The sequence below is a fragment of the Bison bison genome, unplaced genomic scaffold (genome assembly GCF_000754665.1).
Source record: "Bison bison bison isolate TAMUID 2011002044 unplaced genomic scaffold, Bison_UMD1.0 scf7180017864168, whole genome shotgun sequence".
NCBI lineage: Eukaryota > Metazoa > Chordata > Mammalia > Artiodactyla > Bovidae > Bison > Bison bison.
The window spans coordinates 1,710,650-1,722,011 of NW_011494740.1; the positions used below are offsets into that span (position 1 = coordinate 1,710,650).

Here is an 11,362-nt window from a genome sequence, read left to right on the forward strand (position 1 = left end):
CTTTGGAAGGAATGATGCTAAAGCTGAAATTCCAGTACTTTGGCCACCTCATGCAAAGAGTTGACTCATTGGAAAAGTCTCTGATGCTGGGAGGGATTGGGGGCAGGAGGAGAAGGGGACGACAGAGGATGAGATGGCTGGATGACATCACTGACTCGATGGCCGTGAGTCTGAGTGAACTCCGGGAGTTGTTGATGGACAGGGAGGCCTGGTGTGCTGCAATTCATGGGGCCGCAAAGAGTCGGACACGACTGAGCGACTGAACTGAACTGAACTGATGAATGGAGGGGAGTTGGAAAAAGTATAAAGCATGCCGTTTCACTCAAGAAGCAAGAGAAGATGCTCTCATTAGCAATAAATGTAACAATTTCAAATGGCTGATCTATTAATACCAATTTGTGAATTGTGATATCTACTTCAGGTCACATGCCTCTCCAAAGGCTGACAACAGGCAATGAATGTTCCCAGTGATGTTTTTAAGAATAAATAGGAATTTGTTGAAGAATATAATAATAACAGATTTGATTTCTGGGTCAGGAAGATCCCCTGGGGAGGGGAATGACAACCCACTCCAGTATTCTTGCCTGGAGAATCCCATGGACAGAGGAACCTGGTGGATTACAGTCCATGGGATCACAAAGAGCTGGACGTGACTGAGTGACTAAACTTTCACTTTCATAATAATAATTATAAATAGGAATACATTTAGGAATATAATAATTATTTCAAGAAATATTCCTATTGTTGAAAATATATGAAGTGGTTTCACATATTATTTAATCCTCAGCAAAGACATTATTGAGAAAATGAGCCACTTGTCACTATTAAGTAACAAATTTAGTTTTTGAGTTTAAGTCTTCCAAATCCATTGTTCTTTCAAATATCCAGGGGCCTTCAGTCTTAAGTACACATCAGAATACTCAGGGAACTTTTTCAAAGTTACCAAGGACCAGCTCATCACTGGAGAAGGCAATGGCACCCCACTCCAGTACTCTTGCCTGGAGAATACCAGGGAGGGGGGAGCCTAGTGGGCTGCCAGACTCTATGGGGTCTTACAGAGTTGGACACAACTGAAGCAACTTAGCAGCAGCAGCAGCTCATCAGTTTTGCCTGTAATATATGGAGGGAGCAGTGGGAGATGAAGACAGGGAGGGCAGCAGGGAAATAACATAGGTGCTTGTAAGCCTTAGTGTTACCTCCTCTGAAGTAAGCATTAGAATAGATGAGTTAATAGTTTAAAACTTTGTACATAGCTATGAAGCTAGAGAGTTTTTATGAAGAGATAAAATAAGGGTAGCATTAAGTAACAGAGTTTTGATATCCCATAAATACCAAATGTCTGGTAACCTAAGTCACAAGTCACTCACTTATTATATAGACTTTATTAAAATGTAAATTAAATGTAATGTATCCTGAAGAAAATTGCTTTGAAAATGTGGGCTAAGGCTTTCCACATCACGAGTCAAGATCAAATTGAATAAAGTTTTTCAGACCAATCACTCCAGGTTCTTGCTAGACCATAGAGTTGAAACCAGTTTTAGTCTTGTATGGAAATTAAGAATCATATTGCATTACTGAAAAGTATTTAATCAAAAAAAAGTATTTAATCTAAGCAAGATCTGTTTCTATCTGAAAAATTACTTAATTCCATAAAGTAATACTATTTGTGAAGTATAGATCTAGCCTAGATAGTCCTAGGTTAGACTAGGACTATAGATCTAAAAGTTTTTTTTTTTTTAGGTGATATTTTCTATCATGGTAGCCTATTGAAAACATCTTTAAATAAGATGAGTTTTAATTCATTTTGCGTGTGTTTAAATGTGTATGTGTACCACCACAGTCTCTAAATATATTGTATAAATGGAGAGGAAGAGCTATATTTATATACATATCAAAAGAATGTTCATCTTTTAATTAGACTTTTACCAACCATAGTTTCCAAGGGAAGTAGGGTTTATGGGTGGTGCTGCTTTTCTAGGGGAAAAGTACAGCCTATTTAAAATTTTTTGGAGTTTAGTTCTCTTGTACATTATGTAGACCTTTTGTTAGCTCCTTATTCCTTTCATCTCCTGATTGTCTTTTGATCATATAACTTACTGAGATTTCTTTGGGCTAATTAAAGAGAGATGAAACTCAATGTTGTTAGTCTTCCTAATAATCACTTGGTATCCCATTTCTAGAAAAAGAAGGGTTCCTTCTCCTACCCACAGTGAGTTCGTTTCGTCTGTAATCTATATCCTCAATTCAATAACAGCTGATTTACTCTAAAACAGACAACTTCAAGTTGGCCTTCTCACTCATGTAGCTTCAGCCTCCCCTTTCTCCCCAACATCCTCTCAACCTAAAAACATTGCTAAGACTGTTTAATGTTAACACTTGAGCTCCCACCATACAGGTCACCTCTAGTATCCTTGTAGTCACAACTAGTAGATACCTTTTACCCTTGTTTATCTTATTTAACCTTTTAATAACATTTATTAATCATACCATATATATCATACCATATCCATCTTGAATTAATTCTTCCCTTGTCCTCTGTGACTTCTTTTGCTCCTGTTTTCTGCCTACTCCTATGTCTGCTTTTTCTCAAGTCCCTTTGGTGGCTCATCTTCTTCTGTCCATCTCATAAATGTCCATACTTCCCAGAGTTTTATTCCCAGCTCTCTTGCTTTGCATTTAGTCCCTGGATAACTTTGTTCATTTTTGGCTTCAGTCAGTGGTATGTTAGTGCCAGTTTGTAAGAACCAGTTGTGCACATCTCGTCTCAACTTTTTGTTCATAACCATCATCTTGGTAGTTTGAAATTGGCCCATGTGGGAGGATGTATGCCACAGAGACAGGCAAATGCTGCAAACCAAGGACGGGTAATTTTTTGTTTTATTTTCTGAGAGTTAGTTTAACAGCATACCACTGGCTTCAGCAATGACGTGTATACTGCCAGTTTCCAAACCTGTGTCTCACACTTTCTGAGCTCCAGCCATTATTTCCAGCTGATTTCTGGCCAGCTTCTTTTGAATGCCCAAATGGAACTCATTATCTTCTCCCAATCCAGCGATCTCCTTCCCTAGTCCATGCTTTGGCTAACAGCCCTACCATTCTCCTATCATCCTTGCAGAAAGCCAGAACTTCTGCATCTATTTGATATATGGATGTCTCCACCATGTCTCACAGAAGATTTAGTTAACTCAACAATATGTATATAGGACAAGACAGAATAATTTCTCTCACAGTGGTAGTAAAGGAGGGGATCTGGGCAAAAGAGAAATAAGGACAAGAAAAATAGATGAACTCAGAAGTGAGATAGGTATACAGAACACATGCCATGAAGTCCAGCCAGCTACATCCAGCCAGTTAGTTCAACATCCTGAATTGCTTTGGCTTCTTCTTTGCCAGCAAGGCAATATCACAGCCTCTCTATTCACCCTCCCTGCCCCAAACTTACTGCTTTCCCAGCCTCCCATTCACTTCTCACAGTGCTTCCAGAGAAATGATTTTTAAAATCAAATCTGATTCCACCACACCATCTTTCCCTTCACCTTAGAAACTTACAGTAGTTCTCCACTGCCTTTGGAACAAAGTCCAAACACACATTGAGAGGAAGCCTCTGCTAGGAGATTTTTGGTTTATCCTTTAAGATTTTTCTCAGACATCACTCCTCTGTGAAGCCTTCCCTGGTTCCCATAGGCAGTTCTTCCACTGTATGTATGTCTATATTGTATAATCTGATTTGATCACACCTGTGTGTGTATATACACACATGTATGTATGTATGTATACATACACACACAGACACACACACACACACACTGGATTCAATCCATAGTTGTTGAATGCCTACTTTATGCTGTGAATTATATTTAGCATTAAGAATGCAGAATAAGACAGCCCTTGTTTTTTTAAAGACCTCTAGCTGAGAAAAAATAAGCAAATTATAGAAAGTATGTTAAGTTTTGCATTGTAGAAGAGAAATTACAGGGAGGAAGAAATAACAGGGAGGAAGAATTGAAACACTGTCTCATAGCACATGTTACAATTTTTTGTGATTATTACTTACGTTTCCCGGTGGAACACAAGGCATGCATATCCCATACATCACAGTGGGAAGTACAGAGTAGGTGTGCAATGGTAGGTATATGCTGGATGGATCGATGGATAGGTGAATGAAAGGAAATTGCAACAGCTGCCTGAAATTAATGAGATGATGATCAATTTCCCGTGATCCTTACCCTCCTTGTCATTTGTTACCAAATTCATTGAGAGTTAGGTGAATAGGGGTGTATGAATATGAGAATGTGTCTGTCCTAACACTCTATAGGGTAAATATTTGCCACAGGAACTTCTTTTTTGTGGTTCAGCCAGTTATGCATCTGTTAGCCTTCAGGGAGGGGCTCAGGGCCTAGCCTTTTCAGTTAGCCCTTTGCTAAATACATCAAAGTCTGTCACTTGATGGTTCATTTGCTGTACAGTTTGCCAGAGGCCCAGGAGAAAGGTCCCAATTAAAAGATCTATGTGTTTCTGTGGTCTGTTGCTCAACGGTAAGGGGAGAATCCCCAGGCCTTCATCACATCACTGAACAATGCATCCAGTTAATCTTGTTAGATTAAAACAAAACAGAAAAACCCCACACCATTCTAAAAGTTAACAGTTCAGTTTCACCCATACTGTTGTTCCCTCTAATCTCTGAAGGCCTCTGTTCATGCTGACATAGAAGTGTCTAGACTCTAGAACAGCAATTCTCAGTCCTGGCTTTAAAAAAAGGCAAAGCGATACCTGACCCTACCTCCAGAGAGTTACTGGTCTGCAGCAGTGCCTGGGCATCAGTATTTTTTGAAAGTGCCCCAGTTGCTTTTAATGTTTAACCAGAATTTGGCATATGGTTCAGGCCAGAAAATCTAACACTTAGCTTGGAGTTTACCTCACATGACTGCTTCCTCCTTATCCTTCAGCTCTCTACCTAAGTGTCAGCTTTTCTGTGGGCCTCCTCCCTTACCCTGTGGCTTAGGACATTTACCGTAATCTGAAAATAACTTATGTATTTATGGATTTTTTTGTTTATCATCTGGCCCTGTTGCTAAGTTATGAACTTCTTGAGATATTTATTGGCATCTACTGTTAGAAGAGAGTCACAGCTGGCCTTCGATGTGGCCAGTCGATGATATAAGTTGCAATGCCAAAGATTACCCACTGTGACCACTTCTTTATAAAAGAACAACAAAACACCTTTTTATTCACTAAGTAGTACATAGTTGTTACAAATTCAAGCAGCACTGCTAAAAGTGAAACTTCTAACCCCCATTCTCCAGGAGTAACCATTGTTTATAGTTTAGTGTTTATCATTTAAAGTATTTTATAATATATACACAAATAATATACAAGCTGGATAAACAGAACTGAACACTTTAAAAAATGTATTACTCAGTAACTGTGATATATGTAAACATGTAGTTAAAGCCTGGAGTTGCCCTTTGGCAAGACACCTGTCAGGGTAACGATGATTTTGTAAAAACGAAAAACCTAAGTTACTGAATGATTCAAAGTGTTCAGTTTATCTTGATTCACCTTGTTTTTTACACACACACACACACTTCCTGAAAATGAGTTCTTACTGTACCTACTAATAATGAACTTTATTTTAGAAATGAGTTCTCCCAAAATGGAGGCTTAGATTTAAATTATTTTAAGGGTGGTAAGTTTGGTAGTACTTCCTCAGTTTATCACAGTTTAGCTCTTTGGAAACATACTGGTTCAAGGATCAGTGAACCATGCAGCCTAAGTCTAACCCTTCGCCTGTGTTTATGAATAATGAACTGTGCTCATCAGTGAACCATGCAGCCTAAGTCCAACCCTTCGCCTGTGTTTATGAATAATGAACTGTGCTCATGCATTTACGTATCATCTATAGCTGCTTCTGTGCTATAATGGTAGAGGTGAGTATTGTGACAGAAATCACAGAACCCACAAAATCTAAAATATTTATTGTCTGGTTCTTTGGGGGGAGAGTTGGTTGATTTCTGCCCCAGTTGATTAAAAATATTATACAATCAGGAGACAATCAGAATAAGCCACGGGAGCCCAGTGTGTAAGAATGTGTGGATGGTTCTGAGGTTTTACTCATTTCTACTTAAAAAAGAATTGACTGTATATGTCTGCTTTCTGTAGCAAGGAAGTCTGCCAGAGGATGGGTGAGTGATAGGATAGGAAAAGGATTGGGAGGCATGTTCTGTCTAGCTGGGTCCCATTTTCCTGTCAGGCAGGTCACATCTTCTCCTTTCCTATTCTCTCCCCTCCCGAGGAGAACAGTACTTGTTGCAGATGCGCCCAAGGTTTTCAAAATACCTGTAGGTTGGATCCTTTGAATTTAAACCAGTCTGCCCTGTCTTTGCTGCCAAGCTTCATAAATCATTTGGCTGAACAATTAAAGGGCTGGGTGCTTTGTTGAATGCTGCTCCAGGTGCAGCGACCCGCCCCCGACCCCAGCCACTCAGCATACAAGGTAGGGGACCCCACACAGTGTTGGCTGTGAGGGAAGGTCTTCGGTTTTTATCCTTCGCTGAGCTTGTCTGTTTTCCCCAGTATCAAGTTTGTTGAAATGCTCCTCTCTGGAGATTCCATTGAAAATCTTGCAGTGATAGGTCTTAAAGTGTTTGCACTGGTCAGTTTGGAAAGATGCGGCACCATGACAGATTTAAGCATTATGGTGGGACAGGCTTACCAGGTCTTCCTGGTCTCTAATGAGTGCCTCCTTTGGACTGGTGGTATGTGAACTTACAAACTGATAACTCTTGACTAAGTCTTGTACATACTGGCCCTGCATTTGGTTTAGAGTTAGGGTTATAACATCTCTCTTAAATTTGGAAGCTAGACTGCCTATTTTGTACCCGTTTCTTGTTTGCATCCCTTGTGACTCTTCTTTTCTGTTTAAACCATTGCCCCTACAGAAAAGTAGGTATTAATGCATTATATCCCCTGAGGAGCATTTACTTTTACACTTATGTGATTTAGAGGACTTCCCTAGTAGCTCAGCTGGTAAAGAATCCACCTGCAATGCAGGTAAGCCTGGTTCCATTCCTGGGTCGGGAAGATCCCCTTGAGAAGGGATAGGCTACCCACACCAGTGTTCTTGGGCTTCCCTGCTGGCTCATATGATAAAGAATCTGCCTGAAATGTGGGAGACAGGGTTTGATTGCTGGGTTGGGAAGATCCCCTGGAGGAGGGCATGGCAACCCACTCCAGTATTCTTGTCTGGAGAATTCCCTGCCAGGCTCCTCTGCTCATGGGGTCACAAAGAGTTGGACACAACTGAGCACATTTCCTCAGGTATGAACATTCATATTTTCTGAACCACCAGTTCCTACCCACCAGTTTTTCTGTGCTTAAACAAGGTTTGTACATAGCTACCTGCTCTTTCAGTATTTCAGAATGGTGATGGAGGTAGCCAAATATTTGCATGACCTGTCTGGCTAAGAACAAATAAAGCTGACATACAGCTAAATGTTTATCTGCCTATTGTATGGGTGTTGATTGGCCTGGATTTTTAATGATGAAATCACAGAACTGGGAGGGACCTTGATGATCATCTAATTGTACAGATGTGGAAAGGGCCTATAGACGTGGAGTGACTTGTCTGAAATGATCAAGCCTAGTCCTTGAGGTCTTCAGACCAGATGGCTTAACCTGTAGTTACACATCCCACCCATAAGACTTCCCCTCTAAAGCATGATTTAAACAAAAGGAAATGCCAGAAGCTTTAGCTTGGGTTCATATTGCTCTCCATGATGAGTATGTGTGTGTTCTAAGGCTCTTTCTACTGTCTGCAAATCAGACATTCTTGCTAGGTTGCATCAGAGTCCAGGCGACATGATTGATGAAGAAAGAGCAAAGGAGGGATGACGTTATGGCTCATGCAGCATTTACCTGAGAATTATCTTTAGCTGTGTACTGCTCCGTGTCCGTGTGACTCATGTACTGAGGCACTGCCATCCGTGTTATTCAGCACTGTAGCCTCACACTTACCTCACCCTATGTTTCTCTCCTTTTCTTGCCAAATCTGATTAGAAGCACTTTTGTTTTGAGCCCATGTTTATGAAGCCTTAACTGGACTTGTACTGATGACCATGTGGAGAAGAGAAAAGAATGTTCGAATAGGAAAATTACATATTGACTTGGTCAGATCAGCTTGATATCTCAAAATGGACCGTTAAATACTTACATAGTACTTAACTATGTGCCCCATAATGTTGATGCTAATGGTTTTCTTCCTTAGATGGCTATTTTGTCTCTCAGCTTCAGTTCAACAGATTCACAGTGAACAAACCCATAGCAAGTACCTACCTGTGTTAGTGACTATGATGCATACTTTACGCTTTTTCTTGTAGACCTCAAAGCAGTTACTACTTGTACTCGGATTAGAGGTGAGGACGCTGGCCCAGTTCAACTAATGTGTGTCAGAATTGGGATTGGAATCCTGGTCTCTTGACACCAAATATAATACTTTTTCTGCTACATAACAAATGACTTTGATTTATGTAATCAAAAAAAATTTTTACCAGAAAAATATCCATTTCTGTCTGGTTGATATTCATACTTGATCTGGTACCCACCCCTGTTCGTTTTCCTTGGGATACTAGAAGTCAAGAGAGTAGGCATGTGTATATTTACCAAAATAACCAGCCAAACTCAAGTCATTTGGTGGCGTTGTAGCATACAAACATTAAATTTGCATGGATTCAACTACACCTGCTCAGCAAATGAATATAAAAAGAGGAGGAATAATAATTTACATTTTGCAGACGAGTCTACCCAGGTATAAGTTACATTCAATGAGTCTATGCCCAGGAGTGAACCTGAGATGTGTATTGTTTTTTCTCAGTCCATGTCTGTTCCCATGTTCTCTTTCAGGGTGAGTATCTTGCCTTGCTCAGTGGCCTGTTTGGTATAGCCTGCATCTTAAATACAAGCCAACTATTCCATCTTGTAGTCAACCAAAGGCATAATAATCTGTACCAATGCAGAAGGAAAAACCCACCTGGATGGGGCCTACTGAGAGACTTCCAGCATGGGGCCTTCCTAGGGTATTTTCAAAGTAATTTTGACACAACTTGTTTGTTTTTGTTTTTTTCCTTACATATTCTTTTAAAAGCCCAAACCCCAAGTAAAATGCAACTCCTCTAGGTTGACACTGGCTTGCATATAATCAGGCAGGGAATTTTTCTTTAGGTTGAACTGAAACTGTCTTGGGCTCTTCAACATTGTACATATTGGTGGCTAAATGTATGTTTCATTTTTTGTGTGTTGTGCCAGGTTGGGAGGATTAATACCAAACAGATCAGATGCTCACTATGTCCATGAAAGAACTGTGTTGTCAAGAGAATTTTGTCATCACTGAAACCAAGGGAAGAGAATCAATGGAAGGAAAAGTATGATAGGGTCACTCAACCCAGTGGTGGAGAGAGAATTAAGAAAAATCCACTGAATTCAGCCACTAGTTTGAGAGAGTCATTGTGATCAGCCATAAGGTCAGAAGCAAGATACAAGGAGTTATTGTTGTTTAGTCACGAAGTAGTATCTGACTCTTTTGCACCTCCTTGGACTGTAGCCCACCAGGCTCCTCTGTCCATGGGATTTCCCAGGCAAGGATACTGGAGTGGATTGCCATTTGCTCTTCCAGGGTATCTTCCCAACCCAGGGATCGAACCCACATCCCCTGCATTGGCAGGCGGATTGTTTACCACTGAGCCACCAGGGAAGCACAAGGAGTTAAACATCATCTAACAGTAGGTCAAAGTAGTCAGCAAGATATGACTCCGACACTATGGCTCAGCAGTAAGTCAGGGCACAGGGTCACAGAACTGAGGACATGAGTTGGTGACAGTAGTACCTAAAATATAGGGTTTGGAGGTTAAAAGCAGAAGCACATGGTATCCTCAAGAAGAATTCTGGCTTCTGAGTTTATCTGAGATTCCCCGTGTACTGCTGGTGGGCAGGCACTGACCTCTGAGGGAGTAGAGGCAGGAGAGTTTTTGGTGTGTACTGACAAGCAGCTTCTCATAGCTTTGTACCCCCTGCACTTTGGATCTCACACAATTGCTTTTCTAAGTAGTTAGCTTCCAATTTGCTTGCAATTTGAGAAATCAAAGCTAGCTGTGCAAGGCTCTCTGTGGGTTAGGGAAAAGGGTGCCAGAATGCAGCATACACAGCTGGAGAGCCAGTAAAGGTTCAGCTCTCGTGAATAAAAAACCAACTCATTCATAATACCAAACCTCATCACATTCAAGGAAGTGAAGTTAAAATGGGGACACCTCCCTTTCTTTCCTGTGTTTGTGCAGCTAATAGCACCTTGCATTGTTAAAAGTGAAATCTTGTTGTTGATCATTTTCTTTCTCTGATTGCTCACTTTGTATTTTTGACTTACTGCTGTGTGTGGACTATAGGAGATTGCTTGCTTGACTACTGCCCCTAAGAAACAGGCTGCCTTGGAAAAGTTGAAGCTGGGAGGCTAGGATGCCCCAATTAGGACAGGGTCTCTGGGGGCCCCTCCACCCCCCACTGTGTGTATGAGAATCTCTTTGGCTGCTTATTAAAAATGTAGATTCCAGGGTTCTACTCTAGAGCAACTAAATATAAATCCATGATCAGATGTGCCTCAAGAATATGCATTTAATAAGTGCCCCTGAGGTTTCCTATGAAGCCTAAAATGTAAGAACCACTGACCTAGGAAATATATTCCTAAATTCTTAAAAAGTAACATTTTAACAGATTGAATTCTCATTACTCTAAAGTTAAATTTTATTAATATAAAAATATACTCAGGCATATTTGTTTCAATGGAAATTTATAAACGTCTTTGAAACTCTTTAAGAGAAAAATGTTAATACAAACTACATGTAAAATGTTAGCAGTAGTAATAAATTAAACATGTGGGTATGAAGAAAATAAGATTGTTATGAATTCACAAAGACTGTATGTTTTGTAAAATTTCTGTCTTTTCCCAAGAAGGGGAAGAGGTGAAAGGAGGGAAGAACACAGGGAGAAGCTTTCCTTAGCTTTGAAGATCCCAATTCTTTGTTCTTCTTGCTCTAAAGTACAGCTGCTTCCTACTCATAGCCAGCTGTGTTCCATTCATCCCCACCTCCGCTACTGCTTTTTCAACCTAAAATACACCAGAACTAGAGGGGGTAATACTGGAAAAGAGAAAAGCAGTTTGATAGGAAATAGAATTGAAGTTGTATAAGTTATGGAAAGGAGGGAAAACAAGATTTCTAGTTTCTAAAAATACTTGAAACCTTACGCCAGAAAGCCCTTAGCCCTAGCTATATAACCATTTGTTGTGGTTATAAACTATGTGGGATGTAGGCGCTTTGGG

The 11,362-nt window shown here is 40.3% G+C and overlaps 2 protein-coding genes across 4 annotated transcripts in view; one reads left to right on the forward strand and one right to left on the reverse strand.

The window, feature by feature from the left end:
• The window catches only part of CMSS1 (cms1 ribosomal small subunit homolog (yeast)), a 395,179-nt gene that overhangs the window by 197,782 nt on the left and 186,035 nt on the right, over window positions 1-11,362 (forward strand). The gene's annotated exons all lie outside the window — the stretch shown is intronic.
• FILIP1L (filamin A interacting protein 1-like) overlaps window positions 1-11,362 on the reverse strand; it is a 308,683-nt gene that overhangs the window by 189,118 nt on the left and 108,203 nt on the right. For 2 of the 3 annotated variants that reach the window (XM_010841940.1, XM_010841941.1), the window contains exon 2: window positions 4,055-4,184. The exons of the other annotated variant lie outside the window; for it this stretch is intronic. The gene's annotated coding sequence lies outside the window, so the exon portion shown is untranslated. The remainder of the gene's footprint in view (window positions 1-4,054; window positions 4,185-11,362) is intronic. 3 annotated transcript variants of the gene reach the window in all.